Raw genomic sequence first — 15,235 nt, forward strand, 5'->3', positions numbered from 1 at the left:
AGAAGGGGAAAGTCAAGAGGAGGAGACAGGAATACCAGGAATATGGTTGATTTTCAAAAGGAGTTTGTCCATCAGTTACTAGACAGTGGATCACCAGGATAGGAATCAAAATTTCAGGATTGTCAAAACATGGAATGGGTATGAAGATTCAGAGCGAACATCCAAGAGGAAATAACTAGAGACAAAAAAAGAAATCAGACTCTTATATCACACTACACTGAAGGATCTGGTCAACTATTTTTCCCTCCCTAATGAGATTAAAAAGGACATTGATATTGCTCCATAAAAGATACCACACGTGATGATAATGAACAAATGGAATAGCAGCCTTTGCTCAGTGCATGAACTTTGAAGCTGGGCTTTTCAAGACAGCCTGAAAGGAATTACTTGTCAACTGAACACATTTGATCCGGAGTCCTTCAGATGCACCAAATACAGAACTTCAGTGCCATTTTTACTGCCACTTTGCAGATTGAAAGCCCGCTTTAATGTATGATATTTCCCATCTCCAGTATATTTATCCAAAACCCATTCTGGTAATTTCTCTCATAGTTTTGATGGATCTGCATTCATTGTCCCTGTTGAGCACCTGTTTGTTTATAAGAAGAAGAAACAGAAAAAGTCATTCAACCACAGCACTGATATCTTCAGCTGGAAATAGGCCCCATATTATTAATATTCATTTTACAGAGAAGAAAGGGAGCACGTATTTTAAGCGTTCCTGCTTTAACAAACAGATCTTGCCACTAGGTGGTGCTTTGCTCTAAAGTTTGCTATCAGGAGACTGGCAATATAGCAAATGTAGGCTGCTGCATTTGCATCAACAAGTTACCCGTGGGATTAGTTTAGAACAACTCTGTCATTTCAGGTTTCAGAGAGGCAGTCGTGTTAGTCTGTATCAGCAAAAACAACCGGGAGTCCTTGTGGCACCTTAGAGACGAATACATTTCAAAAGCTTATGCCCAAATAAATGGGGTGCCACAAGGACTCCTGTTTTTTTTTTCTGTCATTACAACCACCAAACATGCCCTCTCATGATAGGTGAGAACTTGAAGCAGCTGTGCCTTCCTAGCCTTTTTCACCAAGGTTGTGCTAGGAACCCCCCCCCTCCCCAATCCCCTTCTTTAGCCAAAGGAAACCTCTGCAACTAGAGAGCTCCTGCACATGGCCAGAGATCTACTGTATCGATTTAGGGCCTGACCCAAAGCCCGCTCAGGTCAGATGGAAGGCTCCCTCCCGTTGGCTTTCAGGGGCTTTGGATCAGGCCTTACTCCTGAAAACAAGCAAAGATGAAGGCAAACACCCAGCCCACTGTTTTCAAGTTAATGGTGGGGAAAAAAACCATGTCAGCTAGAGAACTGGTATCAGTAACGAAACCTAACATGGATCCTTCTCTCTACAGCGACAGACAGAGGGTCAGAGACAGCTGTAGAGGCTGGGCACCCCCTTTTCTCTTGCCTAGAGCCTGTTTTTGCCATTGGGGAGGCATGAAGGGGTTAAGAACTGGGCAGAAACTGCCCCAGGAAATACCCATGGTGCAAATGGTATCCCCAGATAGTGTAAAGCTGCTGAAACTGCTTTGCACCCTCCCCATCTTAGTCCCCAGTGTAGGGGAAGAGAGAAGGCCTGGCTGGAACATGGTACTGTGGCCACTGCAGCCAGAGCATTAGCTAAGGCAGCCCTAAGTACAGGAATGCAGACTCAGGGTCTGGGTATTACACTGTAAAAGTGACGTGCTTTACACCATTGAGGAAGGAGAGTGGGACAGGTGGGTTCATAGCCTTTGGATAGTCACTTGCCAACCCTTCCCCCCTGTCATAAATATAAAGGGAAGGGTAAACACCTTTAAAATCCCTCCTGGCCAGAGGAAAAACCCTGTAAAGAGTTAAGAAGCGAGGATAACCTCGCTGGCACCTGACCAAAATGACCAATGAGGAGACAAGATACTTTCAAAGTCGGGGGGAGGGGGGGGGAGAAACAAAGGATCTGTCTGTGTGTTGCTTTTGCCGGGGACAGAACAGGAATGGAATCTTAGAATTTAGTAAGTAATCTAGCTAGATATGTGTTAGATTATGATTTCTTTAAATGGCTGAGGAAATAAGCTGTGCTGAAAGGAATGGATATTCCTGTCTTTGTGTCTTTTTGTAACTTAAGGTTTTGCCTAGAGGGATTCTCTATGATTTGAATCTAATTACCCTGTCAGGTATTTACCATCCTGATTTTACAGAGGTGATTCTTTTTACTTCTATTAAAATTCTTCTTTTCAGAAACTGAATGCTTTTTCATTGGTCTTAAGATCCAAGGGTTTGGGTCTGTGGTCACCTATGCAAATGGGTGAGGATTTTTACCAAACCTTCCCCAGGAAGTGGGGTGCAAGGGTTGGGAGGATTTTGGGGGGAAAGACGTTTCCAAACAACTCTTTCCCAGTAACCCGGTTAAACGTTTGGTGGTGGCAGTGAAAGTCCATGGGCAAAGGGTAAAATAGTTTGTACCTTGGGGAAGTTTTAACCTAAGCTGGTAAAAGTAAGCTTAGGGGGTTTTCATGCAGGTCCCCACATCTGTACCCTAGAGTTCAGAGTGGGGAACAAACCTTGACACCCCCAATTACTCATGCCTATGTGTACGTACATGCACATGCACACAGGAGAGACAGCATAGGCCCCTGCTTTGAAACAAGCCATTTGTTACACTCTTACCCCAACATTTGCAAAGCATTTCATGGGCCCCCGGACATGTCACTGCCATCAAAGTCCTTGACAATCAATCACAGGGCTGAAACCCCACACAGCTCTTTGAATATGTTCTCTCTGGGTTGGAAAGAACACAGCGCTCTGCCTGCCAACTAGGCAGAGCTATCTGTAAACCCCAAGACAAATTATGCTGGCTGTAGTGTCCTCTGTTTGGTCAGACACAGACGTATTTGCACTTGGGATTCTCCCTTACCTCTTGGTGCGTTCATTGGGTCATTTGTTTTGGGAGCAGCTCTGAACAGCTCTGCAACAGAAACATCAAGGAGGGAGAGGAAAGCCAGGAGAAAAAGGGTGATTGTGTCCCAAACGGAAGGATATGTGAGGAGAACCACCTCAAAAATTCATTCACAAGGCAGGATGTGTCCTATACTGGTGAATATCTTCCGCGACTTGCACCATTGTCTTGAATAGTCTAAAGGATTAGCTCTCAGATGTGCTCTCCAGCTGATCCCGTGCTAAGATCTTTATGTGGATTTGGGCTGGCTTCCCTGCACCAAGTCCTTTGACCTAGTAATACTTCAGAAATGACCTGTTTCCTCTCCCCCCCCATCCCTCCAGTTTTTTGGGTTTTTTTTTAGTTCTTCTCCCACAACATTTTTAGAGAGTCTGCTGCAGCCTTTCCAATAGTTTTAGTAATTAGGTGCCTGATCCTGACATCCTTACTCGTATTGGTTGGTACCTTACTACACATGTACTCCCACTGAAGTCAGTGGGAGTAGTCACAGAGTAAGGCACTGTAACTTGTGGGTAAGGGTGGGCAGACTGAGGCCCTGGATGTTTTAAAGGGATGTATACACAACTTAGTCCTTTAAAAATAAGCCTTTGGGTAACCATTTCCCTTCCTGTACCTTAATTTAACATTTGATCCATCAGAGTGAAGCTCCGATTGATCAGACGGTTCTAAAATTCACCCAGAATAAAAATGACACGCTGCTATCAGAGCTTGCAACCATTCTCTGTTAACAGCACTCACTCATATGCTTCCTGGGAGAATCAAGAAAGCTGCTGCCATAGGAGGCCTTATCTTGAAGATGGGAAGAAATCCCAGCAGTTACAGGTTTACTCTGAGGGCTACCTGTCCAGCCACACATCAAGTCTGAATAAAAACTAAGCACCCTGTTGTGGATCAGGAGGAATATAACACAAGGGACATTTTTGCCAGCCTTGAAGTGGTGGCCAGGGTGCATATATCTGACATATATCCACCTAAATCCACACTCTCATTATAATCTTTTCAGTGGGAGGGAGCATTACCAATGCCTCAGCCAGTACAAGATGAGCCCACAGCAGGTTCTCCCCCAAACAATGATTTCTGCTATTCTCTCTTTTTCTTGGCCTTGGCTTCCCCTTTGTCTCCTCCATTACCATTTGCTGGAACAGGACAACTGCAAGAGACCCTTTAAACATCTGCACACCTATGCTGAGGATAAATATTTAGTTTTGGCTTATTGTCCCTGGACCTGGCTTCTCCATACTGCAGATGCACTTGCTGTCCCTTCCCAGATCATCACTGAGCTTGTCTGCAGGGGAAAGGTAGAGGCTTTGGCCTCCATTTAGAAAAGCACAGAAACACAAGCACACAAAAGTTAATGCAGCTTAAACATATGATATGTTACGCATGTGCTTAAATCCTTTTTTGAGTAGGGATGACAAACATGGGCTTGAATGCTTTCTTGAACTGAAGCCTTTGTTTATTGAATAGAATGCTTGCTTTATACAACATCATGGACAGTTTAGACATGACAAAACCTGCATTTTGGCATCGGGTTAGATTAGACGACCCTTGGGATCCCTTCTAACCCTACGGTTCTATGAACCTTCAATCTGGCTGTTTCTAGGAGGGGAAGGAATCTGAACATTTTCTTAGCTTCAACAAGAAAGGGGTGACATGCCCACCTCTCTTTGGGTGCTGTAGCTCACCCTCATTTTTGGAGGGATGTGGGGGCTAAGTTTGATCTAGTCGGAAGGCACACAAAAATCTGGAAGCTGTGGATTGAGATGAAGAATGCATTGTATGATGCATATGATATTTAGCATATGATCATGTGACCCACCAACAGATAGATAGAGAAGAAGGGGAAAATCCATTGCCCATTGTAAAGTTATTTAACATTCAGCACCAGGGAACAGAGAGTATAGGGAGGAGTGGAATTATCTTGGTTCCTCCCCTCCCCCAACTCCTTTACAAATAGATCACTGCCAATTTCCTCTCCTCCAGGGCCTACAGATTTCTTAGCACTGCACAAAAGGTTGGTCCAGTTTAGCTTTATAAGTCAAACCTTGTCAGGATCACAAATTCTGAGCTGACCACTATCCCACACAGTAGCTCTGTGCTGTCTAAGAGAGTGAAGACAATATTACCTGGTACAGTTCTCACACTCCTATACAAATCTATGAAGAAAGATTCCTCAGATCTACAGCAATTACTCTGTAGGGCTTGTAAAAATTCTCTCAAGGCTTTGTTTTAATGAAGCATATCAAGTGTGATATATTATATATATTTATAATTAAAATTGCTGTATGAATAGTCAAAGAAAAGTTATGACCACTCCTCATCTACTGTGTTGTCCAGAAGTGATTTCTCTCATTTGGAAACCCCCAGTCTCCCAAAACAAACCCCCCCAAACAAAAGAACAATCTTCCTTCCCAGCCTGTAGGAGAAATAGCTTAATTATACATTTCTGTTTGCTTGCGTGTGTGTGAGAGAGGAGGAGTGAGTGTGTGTGTTACGGTTGCCAACCCTCCAGGATTTCCCTGGAGTCTTCAGGAATGAAAGATATTAATCTTCAGTTAAAGATTATGTCATGTGATGAAACCCTCAGGAATATGTCCAGCCAAAATTGGCCACCCGTGTGTGTGTGTAAGTGTGATCTGTTATGGCAAACCCTCTGCAGTCTACCCAAGCAGAATCAGGCTAATTTAGGAAGGCAATAGCAAACTCACACTCATTTCCTGAGCAATACACACACTAACCAAATTAAACTGAATCAGATCTTTAAAGCTTGCTTAGCAAATGCAAAAAGGAATTAGTGAATGGAATGAATCAGAAGGGACAAGAGAGGAATCCAGACAGTGTACAGGAAACCTGACACTTCAGCCCCAAAAGAGACCTGGACTCCAAACTCTAAGAACTTTATTGTGCGCAGCATGCACAGGAGGTACAACAGAGAAAGAGGGGGTAACAAGGAGCCATCGCACTTTGCATACTCTCCCAGAAGCCTGACGCAGTGGCAGCCTTTATGCTCCTTGGAGCATAGGGTCTACTTCAAGCCAATGAAACTTCCAGCCCTCACCTCCCATGGCCCTACGCCGGGGAAAGGGTGGCACATTGTCATGTTCTCTTGGCATTTCTGGTGGCCTTAGGCACCTCTCATTTACACTGGTGCAAGTCAGGAATAGCTCCACTGAAATCTATGGAGCCACACCATAAACTGATGTAAGTGAGAGGTGAATCGGACCCAAAGCTTCCAGTAATTCTTCAAGTATCAGGGGGTAGCCGTGTTAGTCTATACGCACAAAAACAATGAGGAGTCTGGTGGCACCTTAAAGACGAACAGATTTATTTGGGCATAAGCTTTTGTGGGTAAAAAAAACCCCAAAACCCAGCTCTTCAGCAATTCTTGCTAAAGCAGTACAGTTCCACACCCTTTCTTACTGCAGGCTATGGCTTACTTGTGCCATTTTGCCCTAGACCTAATGCATAAAGTTTTCTAGCATTATGCCATTAGTAACAGAGAGGAGACACAGAGGACAAGGAGTTCTCTCTAGAGGGAAAATCTGGGACCTGAATTCTAAACTCACTTTTCAACTTGAGCAAAAGCTTGCTTCTGGCTTGGATGCTTCCGGGCTTGAGTTCTGGAAATGTTTAAATGTATATCCCAAATGTTCACACTCCTCCAGCAACTCAATGGATTTAGTGGTAACGACTGGCCTCAGAGCAGCTGTTAGTTTGGTTTTCAGTGGCTGGTTGGATGATAGCAACACATTTGGATACTTGAAAGACCTGGGTATTTGGAAACAAACAGGGGATGCTCAGCTCCAGGCAAAGCTAGAGCACCCACTGAGAGGGGAATTAATGCTCACACAGTTCCTCAAACATTACTAGTACTAATTCAAACATTCCCCATTGTACGTGGGATTTTACTAAAGCAAACGTAGAGAGAGTCCATCTCGGACCCTCGCTCTTTGTAAATTGTTCATGTATCTCTTTAACAATCAGAGGGCTAAGGAGTCCCCCCCCCCCACTTCATCTAAATATAAAACAAATGTTTCAGACACCTCCTCATTTTTTTCCCCTGGGCACACACTCCTGAATTCACACTGCTGTCAAATTAATTTGCATCACCAAAATTATGCCTCAGTTGAATTTGTTAACGTGTTGCTGGCTGTTTTCATCTTTCATATAAATATGAATCTGTTTGTAAGCACGGAGCTCGGTAATTATGAGCTCCTTCAATGAGGCTTAAATAGCTGGCAACTGAAAATTGTAAATTATAGGCCCTGATGTTCTCCTAGAGATTTGAATTTAGTGCACAAAAGGAAGCTCCCACTTTCTACTGAGCTTGTGAGAAATATTTAGCTTTGTATTTCTGGTGAATAGGGTAATTGGGACCATTGCAGCTTTTTTCTCTTCTGAAAAAATGCTGGTCAAAATTTTGATTTTCTTAAAAGGTTTACAAGCCCGGGGAGTGACAATGCCTAAAGTTTTGTTTTGTTTTGTTATGTTGATAAAGAGCGAGGAACATACAAGGGCACCTATTCTTTACTCCAAGCACCTTTGACATGATTCAGGATAGAATGTAATGACTTTCACCATTCCTACAGTGCCAACAATTCCCCCAATTGCATCCCTCCTGACCCCAAATGAGACATAGATAGGCATAATAACGATTGAGCCAATTCCCACTTCTTTCTGCTACTAACCACTCTGATGGGGCTCGATCTTGCAGGCTACTGATCAGTCTGAAGCTGATCTGCCAAAGCACTTAAGTATATGCATAACCAAAAAGACAGGATGCCCTGCTAAAAGAATATGCTTTAGCTCAACCACAAGTTATGACCCAGCAATCACTGGGTGAAATTCTGAGTAACATGTTAGGCAGGAGGTCAGACTAGATGATGATAATGGTCCTCTCTGGACTTAATATCTATGAATCTTAATTGACTTCAGTGATGTCAATGAGACTTCATTGGGAGTACTCATGTGCATAAATCAAATTAAGCCTATACTCAAGTGCTTTGCTGAGTTAGAGTCAGAGTGCTTAGCATCTTGCAGTACTGAGCTCGTAATTCTCCCTGCTCTCCAAGAGGTTCAGGAAACAAACGTGCCTGAAACATAGACACATTTTGGGCTATTTGGACCAATGGGAGGGGAGAGGTCCAATTCAAGGGGCCCTCACACATGCTGAGAAAATAAAAAACAAAATAGAACATTGTTGTGGGAAGTTCAAAGCTTCCATGTCCTGAATTTGCTTTTAACTGCGAAACCATAACCTTCCATTGAAGCAGAGTTTTGCATTAAATATAAAATGAAGCCAAGCGATTATTAATCATGCTTCCTGTGATCACATAGTACGTAAAAGACAGAGAGTGTGAAACACGGTCTAATTCCTAACTTGGGAGAATTCTCCAAATAGCATTTGGCACTTAATAAAGTAGATAGGAGAGTGGGTAGCCGGAAAACAGATTCACCCCACACATACCGTTAATGCTCACCTGTGATTGAGCCAGGGAGAGATACAGCTAAATAGCTATTCAGACAAAAATACGATCTGAATAGCTGAGCTATAATAAGAGTTCTCCAAATAGCATATATGATGCTATTATTTTTCCCCAGAGCATGCACAGAATTCTTTGAGTTCAGGGTGGGTTTATTTTTTTAAATGTCTGTAGAAAAGCTTAGTAAAAATCTTGCTTATGTTGATGAGGTTCCTCCCAGGAACTTCAAGCACAAATAGTAATATTCCCTCAAATAACTCACCCCCCCCCCAAATAAAATGCAGAAAAGGAGGGCAATAATCAAAGCAAGGAAGAATACTTTTTAAAAGCATCTCTTCATGCTGATATACAGCTAGTGCAGTTAACAAAATAAACACAGGATGACTTAGGGAAGAGAAGGAAATAGCAGTTGAAAATAGAATCTTTTAGCAAGAAGAATTTTGCTAAGCTTGTTGAACATAAGAAACAAATGAGCATTAGAGGGAAGAGGAGGAGGAGAATGGGAAGGCCATTGTGGGTGGTCTCCTTTTAGAGAGTTAGCATTTGGATTCCAGGATATTTTTTCCTTCTAAGGTTCTGTTGCCCCTTTAGTCTGAGCAGTTAGCCAATAGTCAGGGACTTGCAGGTTTGTTTCCATTAGGATGAGAAAGTGAAGATCTGAGTGAGGCGTATTCTTGGTTTAAACTTGTTAATTTACAAATTATGTACACAACATCCCATTTCCCTGAACACCATAGAGACATGTAACAGCAGGCAGGTTCTTTGCTAAGAAATCCCCTAGCCTGCCACTCCAGCGAGCTCTGTGCCCAAGAAGCCCTGCCCTTTGCTTTCTCTCAGGGTCACAGTCACAGCACCTTTACCTGCCTTTCTGGTTCCAACCCACACAGGTAGCAATCAATATCCCAGTCCCTGTGTCTGCAATCAGGGAAATCCCTCAGTCCACAGGGCTTGGCTCTGCCATAGCATGCAGCCTCATTCCTCAGGTGGTGGGCCCCACTGTTTGCAACTCTTTTTACTACACAAAGGGGCTTGTTGATTCCTTCTGTTGATCCTGAAAGAGTGCTTGGCACACTCATTGGCGTTAAAGAGGTCTGGGATTGGCTTTAGATCCAAGATCACCCCTGCTGGTAGTCATTAGCATCTTGCAGCACAACAGGTCATATCTGTCATCATGCACAGCTAATTAAAATACAGTATTAAAAGTGAGGCATGTTGCTCCCTTGGTCTCTGTCTCGTGACTTGTCTCATTAGGCCCTGACTCTGCAAAGACTCATGCATGTGCTTAACTTTTGGCACTGTGAGTAGTCCTCTGAGCTTCAAGTAAAGCTGTGATTATCATTTGGAATGTACTGGCTGTTGTCCCCCCGTGGTTCTCACAGAGATTCCTCCAATGGGACTACTTGTAGTAGGTAAAGTTAAGTATACGCATAAGTCATGGCAGGTTTGGAAGCTTGGACTCTTTGGGCAGGGACTGTGTTTTACTGTGTGTACCTAAAACACTCAGCACAATCGGGCTCCAATCTCAGCTGAGTAGAGAGGTGCTATTGTAGAAAGAGCGTAAGTAATATAATTACTCAAGACCAGCAATTGCTTGGTGCCTAGCACCGTCGTCCTCAGTCCACAGCCTAAGTCCACTCCATTCCCTCCAGCCATATGACAGGAGGATGAGGCCTTGTCCTTATGGTAACTACCTTGCTTGGGGCCCTGTAAATTCATAGATTTTAAAGCCAGAAGGGACCATTATAACCGTATAGTCTGACCTCCTGCATAACACAGGCCATAGAACCTCGCCCAATAATTTCTCCATCAAGCCCATAATTTCTGTTTGAGCTTTCGGTTATTTTTTGGAAAGATACCCAGACTTCAAGTGAGGAAGAAGCCATCACATCTCCAGCTAGGTTGTTACAATGGCTAATTCCCCTCATTGTGATTCTTTTGGGGGTCAAAATTTCAATAAGAAATGTTGACGTTTTAAATTTAGAACAATTTCATCCAGTCCTAGCTCTGGTCCATAGTAAAGTCCACCCAGGTCTGTGACAGTGCAGTGCTTTAGAACTTTCTTTTCTCTGGCTGCAGATGCCTCCAGGGACCAGCAGAAGGTGTCTGCAAAAGGCAGTATAGGTGGAGGGGGTTTATTACACTGCATGACTCCTCAGCACGGGAAGGATAGGGCAATATGCTCCACTGTGCTGGAGGCGAAGGGAGATGTGCCCAGCTCCTGCTACACCCACTCCTCCCCCCAGCGCAGTTTCCATCCTTCCTTCCCACTGAGAAGCCTATGTGTGGTTGGGGTTGAGCAGGGGTAAAATGTTGTGGATGCAGCTGTACCTACCTTTCATAAGGTAGGGAGGAAATCTACACCTGACTAGCCCTCTCTATGTGTGGATCGCAGGGCATGATCTAGGCTTTCATGAGTCTCTCTACTCCAGAACATTTAAACTGTGGCTTTAGATCACACCTCTCTATGCTGATGCACCAAAGCTAATTATTTGCACTTAATCTAGCCAATATATTTTCCAAGCTGTGAACCCAGCAGGGGAGCGTGTGGCAAGGAGCCAAGCTAGAGCTGTAAGAGACTGCAGAGCCAGTGCACATCTGTGAGGTCCATCGGATCTGTGGGACAGAGCCCTGTTTTCTTTTGTTGATGGGGGAACAACCCCTCCTTGGAAGGATCAGAGGATACCTCTAGCAGAGTTCCTTATGGGGGCACCACTGGGTAAGGTAGCGAGTAGGATTCCTGTTGCTCTTTCAGCTGCTTTGCTAGTTTATACCATAAATTATTCTTTCAACCTCCATCACTTATTGTTTTTCAATTTCAAATCCCTACAACCCCAACGTTTCCCTGGCTTTGTTACTTCCAAACCTCACCAGATATGTTGGCTCTAACTTGTGACAGCCACTGGTAAAATCATAGGTTGAATGTGTGTTGCTCTAAAATAAAATAATTTATAATTTTCCATTCATCGGTATCAAAACACTTACAAATGTGGGTAAGTATCATTATTCCCATTTTACAGATGGCCAAACTGAGGCACAGAGCGCTTAAGTAGCTTAACCAATGTCACACCAGAGAGCCAGTAGTAGCAGAACCAGGAGTAGAATCCTAGGTTCTTCACTCTGAGCCCCATGTTCTACGAGAACTGAGTACAACTGCTGTCTCACAGAGAGAGTGTCTAAGAGGCTAGAAATGAACCAAATTAGCAATGCAGCGTTTTCAAGGACTGTCAGGTGCTCCCACTAAATAGCTTTATTTTCCAAGGATTTTATAACATACCAAAGACAATGGCTTGGTCCTTTAACCCGACCAAAAACAAAATACTGAGAGCTCCGAATGGTTTCTCTTTAACATCTCACATGGGAAAAGGCTAATTTTCAGAACCAAAATGTGGCACATTTTTAGAGTGAAATTTCCGTACCTTTGCAGGGCACACAGCTTTTAAGCTTTATATGTACTAACATTTAAAGACCAATTATAAGATTGGAATTTGATCAATGACTCTTGAAAAGCCAAGTTTTCCCATCAGATATACTGTGTATATATTTCCCACTCTATTCCATAGCAGCAGTGAATATATACAGCTGGAATTGGGGGTGAACAGAAGACAGGACAGAATCTAACCCACTGTTTACAACCAATTTAGCTCACATAGGATATTTTCTATTTCCTTTTCTTCATAGGGCCTGCATGCAGCAATACATCAGAGAAGCTTCTACAACCACTGATTCTGGGGCTTATTTATGTTTCCAGATTTGTGTCTTCTTTCAGTGATTTTTGTTTGTTTGCTCTTTGTACTCTACACCTGGGAAAGCTGCAAAGGGATATGCTGGGATGTCCTTCTGTAGCTGCTTCATATGCAAAGGCTTGTACTTCCTCCTTGCTTCAGAGTAAAACTAACTGGTAGTCAATTTCCCTTTGTAGCCAGCATTGTGGGAAACATATTTGCTTTGGGAGTTGCCTATTAGGAATAGATGGACACAACACAGCCAGACTGTATTTGGGGAAGTTTCTATAGAGATAATAACCACATCAAGAAAGAAGGCACAGGCAAACAGATTTTGCTTCCTCTTTTGTTAGTACTATGCATATCTGTACCCTGTGTGAGCAACTGATTGCAGTAATGAGATGCAGCCAGCAGTAACAAAATGTGCTGGCTAGACATGGTCAATAGTACTCTAGTAGCAGGTAATCAGTAAGAATTCAGCACAAGCAGAAACATGTAGAAAATAGGCAATATGGGACCTCAGATAATTAAATTCAAATCTAGGCAACAGTCAACACCTGCAGCAGTGACACTAAGGTCTATCCATCATCCACTGTTGTGTTTAAGATTGTGTATATGAAGAATGAAAGACTTGGTCGTCTCTGAACCCAAACTAAAAAGCATGAATAATAACACCTGTAAACCTGACATGCCAATATTAATCCCAGCAGCAGCCAGCAATACAAGTAGCTGAGCTCAGGCTGATAGTGCAAACAGTGCGATAGCTGCTCTATCAGTAAAAACCCTATATTGTGTGTTGTTGTATGCAATCTGTGTGCCTGCCTCACCCCTTTCTAGTGTTGCTTTTTCCTCTAAATTAATGCTGCAGCTAATGAGATACTGGCTCTTTCCCACTCCATTTCCTTGTTCTACCCACAATACCCCATTACACAAACCCCACTCCCTTCCTGTTCTGTAAACCCAGCATTTATCTGTTCTCCGGCCAATCAGCGTTTGTTAGGCATTAATTCCTGTTCCCTCTGGCCCACTGAGATTGCAGAAATACTTTCTTTCCACACTGCTCCCACCTCCCATTTGGTTTGACTGCTAACTCCTCCCTAAGAGGAAGGATTTGTCAGGAAGACACCATATGGACAACAGTAATGCTATAGTTTTCATCCCACAGCTATATCCTCGTGATACTAATTTACCTAATAACAGCTATCTAAAGGGCCACACCCCAAGCACAGAGAAAGGTGAGGAATAGACACAGAGAAATGAAATGGTCGACAGGAAAGCAGGCATGACTGAAAAGATGCCCATGTACCCTCCCAGAGCTTCAGAAAACCAGCTGCTGGATACCGTGTGATGGGGCGACTGTATAGACAGATACCGATTTTTTAAAATTAAAAAACAGCACCACCTGTATGACACAAGCACTAATTGCCACAGTCCCACACAGCCCAATCTTCTTACCTTCCTCATTACTTTCTTTCATCCAATTCATCTTTTCAGTTATGCCTGCTTTCCAGTCAACCATTTCATTTCTCTGTGTCTATTCATCACCTTTCTCTGTGTTTGGGGTGTGGCCCTCTAGATAGCTGTTATTAGGTAAATTAGTATCATCAAGACATAGCAGTGGGAATGAAAACTACAGCATTATTCTTCGTATGGTGTCTCACTCTTTATTAACGCTGACCAATTTTATGGGCCACTTTCTCCTAATACCTTACATGAGTGTGTGTATACATATAATTGTCTGGTTATACTTTTTAATAATCGTGCCATTATTTCAGGTGTTCCTACTAACAAATTCTGCAGGCCAAATTAGCCCAGAGTTGTGTGCAATTCTGTCTTCAAATTTTCTCCTACAACCAATTGCTTTCAAGGTAATTATTGTACAGGTATAGCTTAGATAACTCTGAGGTTGTTCTATAGAACTCATTACCATAGTGTCTATGGGATACTGATAGAACAGAATCCATAGCTTTTGGCTCAGCAGTGCTATCTTGAAGTCCAACTGAGAGGTTTATTTTTATCTGTAATATCTATGTTAAGAGATTTCCCCTCATGATGTAGATAGATATGTCAAGAGAGATATGTAGCACCTGGGAGGACAGCCTTGGGGTGGGGGAGAGAGGATGGCTCTGTAATGATCCTGCGAATCAGTATTTATGTAAATTCCTCAACTTCACACGGACTCCCGCTGGGCTAGTGCTACCTACTAGGAAAAGGGGCCTTTGACACGAGGGCTTCCCTGCTCTATCAGGCTTGTTTCTAGCTCCACAGCTCGCTGCTACATTCCCTCGTGCAATGGAACCTGGCTGGCTGCTTTGCCCCATGGTCTCCACTACTACTTTGCTGGGTGAATGTGCTGAGGGGTCACAAGAACAATGACTGTGAGGGTAGCTGGACAGTACCTACTCTAGTGGCGATATATAAGGCTTCATGTGAAATTGGATTAGCACATAAAGTTAGATTGTGTGACAAAGCTTTATGTTCTAATTTCTTTAAATCTCCCAAGGAAAAAAAATCCCTTGTCAAACTCCTCTTATATCATTTGGGTAAAATTACAGTACTCTCAGATTAATTACAGAGCTTTTAATAAAGCCCTCCTCTTATTCTGCTGTTAAAATGCAGCAGAAAATGGTGTGTGTTTTGACCTTATTCTGAGCCTGTTAAAGTGACTTTTCCAGCAGACCCCAATTTGCCACATTTTATTTGTCCTTTAATTTTATTTATGGACAGAACAAGGAGGTTGGTAATGTGTTTCTTGATGTTCCTTTTGGAAGTGTGAACTGTGCCCCTTCCTTCCATCAATCTTCAGTCAGCTGATGAAGCTGCTTTACAAAATGCTATTAACTGTTGCTATGAGCAATTAGTCAAAATAGCAAGTCAGCTTCAAACAGAAAGATTACAGATTCCCTCCATGTGTTAGGAAAAGCACATTAGTAGGATTAAGTCTGGCCAGCTGACACAAGCCTTACATCCCCTGCAGACATCTGGGTTAATGATGCACAACTGCAAATGTATCAACCATTGAGCTGCACGAAGGAGCAACCTCAG

Source organism: Caretta caretta, chromosome 2, assembly GCF_965140235.1.
Source record: "Caretta caretta isolate rCarCar2 chromosome 2, rCarCar1.hap1, whole genome shotgun sequence".
NCBI lineage: Eukaryota > Metazoa > Chordata > Testudines > Cheloniidae > Caretta > Caretta caretta.